This window comes from Sciurus carolinensis, chromosome 12 (genome assembly GCF_902686445.1).
Source record: "Sciurus carolinensis chromosome 12, mSciCar1.2, whole genome shotgun sequence".
NCBI classification, from domain to species: Eukaryota; Metazoa; Chordata; class Mammalia; order Rodentia; family Sciuridae; genus Sciurus; species Sciurus carolinensis.
The window spans coordinates 70418023-70422447 of NC_062224.1; positions in this window are offsets into that span (position 1 = coordinate 70418023).

Sequence of the window (4425 nt, forward strand, 5' to 3'; positions counted from 1 at the left end):
CAGCAGGACCTCCCCATCTCAATGTCCTTAACTTACTCATATCTGCAAAGTTCCTTTTGCCATGTGACATACTCCTAGGGACTAGAGACTGGGACATAAACATCTTTGGGGGACCATTATTTGACCTTTCACAACAGTCTGTGTTGTTTCAGAGATAACTACAAGCTTATTGAAAACCATCACTTGCAGCTCAACTGCATAACAAAGGCAGAGCCTCCTGCAATGAAACATACTTATGAAACAATGAAAAATACTTATGTACTTGATTACAATTTATACATTGAATTTTTTTAATCCACATATACCTAACATACTGAGATGGCAGCAAAGACAGGCAACACCCTCTTTGTAGCAGAATTGAGTTTGAAACCCCTGAATCAAGCAAGGCTTTAACTACATTATGAATCCAGGATTGTTACCAGCCCTAAACTATGAAATGGCCAAACCAGCCTTGCCCTGTCATCGACCCCCAATAAAGACGAAGCATCAATTTTTCTCTGCTTTGCTGTTTTAGTCAGTTTTTTTGCTGCTGTGACTAAAGGATCTGACCAGAGCAACTTTTTTTTTTATTAAAATCGTTTTTATTTTTACAGACTGCATTTTGATTCATTGTAAACAAATGGGGTACAACTTTTATTTCTATGGTTGTACACAATGTAGATTCACACCATTCATGTAATCATACATATACATAGGGTAATACTGTCTGTTTCATTCTACTATCTTTCTGTGTTCCACCCACTTCCACACCATTTTCCTCTACACTATTCAAAGTTCCTTCATTCTTCTCTTCTCCACACCAGGCTACTTTGAAAATCTATATTCCAACAAAATAGAAAATACCAAAGACATCAACAAATTTCTAGAGACATATGATCCTCCCAAACTGAACCAGGAGGACATACACAATTTGAACAGATCAATATCAAGCAATGAAATAGAAGAAGCCATCAAAAGCCTACCAACCAAGAAAAGCCCAGGACCAGCCATATACTCAGCCAAGTTCTACAAGACCTTCAAAGAAGAACTCATTCTAATACTTCTCAAAGTATTCCAGAAATAGAAAAGGAGGGAAACCTACCAAACTCATTCTATGAAGTTAAAATCACCCTCATACCCAAGCCAGACAAAGACACATCAAGAAAAGAAAATTTTAGCCCAATATCTTTGATGAATATAGATGCAAAAATCCTTAACAAATTCCTGGCAAACCACATTCAAAAATATATTAAGAAGATAGTGTACTACAATCAAGTGGGATTCATCCTGGGAATGCAATGTTGGTTCAGCATCCATAAATCAATAAATGTAATCCATCATATCAATAGACCTAAGGTTAAGACTCATATGGTTATTTCAACTGACGCAGAAAAAGCTTTTGACAAAATACAACACCCCTTCATGCTCAAAACACTAGAAAAAGTAGGGATAGTAGGAACATACCTCAACATTGTAAAGGCTATTTATGCTAAGCCCACAACCAGAGCAATTTTAGGGGAGGAAAAGTTTATTTAGCATTCACAGTTTCAGAGTTCTTAGTCCATAGAAGGCTGGCTCCATTCCTCAGGACTCAAGGTGAGGCTGAACATCATGGCAGGAGAGTGTGGCAGAGGGAAGCAGCTCACAGCATGAACAGAGAGCAGAGAAAGAGGTCTCCACTTGACAGATACAGATATATTCCCCAAAGTCACATCCCTAATGCCCCCACCTCCTCCAGCTACACCCTACCACGTCAGTTACCAGTTAATCTCTATCAGGGGATTAATTCACTGGATTAAGACTCTTACAACCCAATCATTTCTCCTGTGAACCTTCTTGCATTGTCTCACATGTGAGCTTTTGGGAGACACCTCACATCCAAACCATAACGTTGGCTTATAGCCCAGTTCCATATCATTTTAACTTCTTTTCAACTTACCTTTAATGATAACACCTTGCCCCCCTACTCTCCACCATCTTGTTAACTTGCCCTTTTTTATGATATCTCCATTCTTCAATATGAATTTTCCCCTCAGCACTAGAAGTTTGTCTGAATGTGGCTTATGTTGGACATTGAACTGCTGAAATCCTTCCCTTACATTTACCCATCTATGCAACTGACCCCAGCATTTATGGGAAGAAATCAGTCAGAAAGTCTCATCAGTTTGTGATTTTCAATTGAAAATTGTGTCACATTCTGCTTCTGAGGGTAGTGAGTAAAGGAGTATTTCAGATACTAAACAAACTCCAACTAATCATTTGGACCTAAAATTCCATCAGCAGATGATGATTACTTTTCTACCATGGGAGATTTATTCCTTGAAGGTCAACCTTTTCTTTGAGTAGATATAGAATCACGTGACAGCAGTCAATGCAGTAACTGAAGCAGGAGGAGCAGGAAAACCATTTGGCTTAGGACAGAGGAAGATATAAAAACCACACACAAAAAGGATCTAACTCTAGAGTCAAAGGTCAAAGAATAATCAACCAATTTGTCAGACCTAATGGATGATTATAAAACTGAAAATAGGATTCAGATCAACAACAATAACAACTAAAATTTATGAATTTTTTAAATCTGGTACTGGACTAAACATTTTAGAGGCAGTATTTCTGGTAATTTCCTTATAAATATAAGGAACATAGACAGTTAATATCATCCTCATTTTACAGGTCAGCAAATTAAAGCTCATATCACGAAACTAATAGGTATCAAAGCCTGAATATAGAACCAGGATTCAAAGTCAGTTGTGCCAGTTCATGAGTTTGAGCTCATAATAACAGACCATACTTCCAGGAGGGTCGAGCACAGAGCTGGCTGAGCAGTGTTATGCAAGAATAGGGACTGACTCCATGACTTTCATCGTCAAGAGGGATGAATTGAGTAATGGTTCCACAGCGCATGGGCAGGGTGGTTCCAGTCAAAGTCTCAAGTAATGGTTCTGGTATTTAAAAATTATCTACTAAGATGCAAATATAGGATTAGCAAAGCTCTGCTCAAATATTTGTTAACAGTTTAGCAGGTATGAGAGGGTTAATTGAAAGAGTTCTAGTAGAAATAGTCATCAACATAGTTAACCAGATAGTCCTAGAAAGTGTTCTCATACAAGAAAGTAGCATGTTTCAAGGAATGTCCAGTCACTAAGCTAAAGGACTCATAACCCCCATGTTGTATCTGGTTTAATTTGTCAACTCCTCCCACAGGACTAACAAGGTGTTTGTTACATATGAAGAAAGGAAAGAGGGAAGTCAGAGGGAAGAAAAGCTTGCAAAACTGAAAGTCCTTATATTCAAAGAATAGGAATGTCACATTTGGGTGGGGCTAGGGACGCCATCTTTAAGAAACTGGACATTGTTACAGACTTTGAAGAAGGGACGGATATGAAATCATGGGAAAAGAGTGGGAGGACATTTGGGGTTGGCAAGCAAATAAGCAAAGTTACAAGGACAAAAATTAAAGAATTACAAGGATATGGTTTTAGGATCGCTTTGTTAGAATGCAGAAGGATCTGTCAAAAGCTCCAGGAGGTGTCAACAACTGTGAAGAGATGAAGGCTGGGCTGCATGTATAGATGGGCTCCGGTCTGTGGTCATTACATTGAAAAGTGAGAAAGAAAGTGAGGCAGAGGATAACTAATCCCAGTCTCAGGAGTGTTGGCTGCTGTTACTTGCAGGAAGAGAAGCATGTGCATGTGTGTGTGTGTGTGTGTGGGCGCACACAACCCTGTGTGTAAGAGGGGATAGCTTGTTAGTTGTGGACTTCTCCGCCTGTCTTGGCACACATCCTGGTAGAGATCAGGGTCTCAAGAGGCATCCTCTTAATGCAAAGGACTGTCCCTTATCTGAGCTCCATCCACACGACCACATGGTCTATCCCGCCAGATGGAGAACATTTTTCACATAATGCACTTGGCAGTAAAAGAAAATCTATTTTAAGCTGACTATTCACTTTTCATGATGTGAGTTACAAAAGCACTGGTATGGCCCAATTTATTTATAAGTGGACTTAAAACACTTTAAAATACAATGAAGCCATTTGGCTAAATGCTGACTCCTGGGAGTTGGATTCCTGTATAGGAGAGTGAGATTTAGTCTCTTTATACCTATCTTTAAAATGTATAAAACAGGCAGAATTCAGGTTGAAGTATAACAGACTTAGTGGGGTCCTAACCCGGGGAATGGAAAGACCACACAACAGAAGGATTGGAACTTATTAGTGGCGATGGATGAACTGCTCTGTGGTTTCAGCTGAAACACCTGGGATTGCTTTTCAAATGTTTTAAATTTGATAATATATATACATATATAGATGCACACACATATATTGAAAAAGCAAATGTGTTTGTCAAAATCTTTTTCCCTCTCTCTATTCTCCAACCCATGTGGATTTTAAATGTTTGTAATCCATAAGTCTCTAACATCTCAGAAAGCTCTCTGAGGAGATAA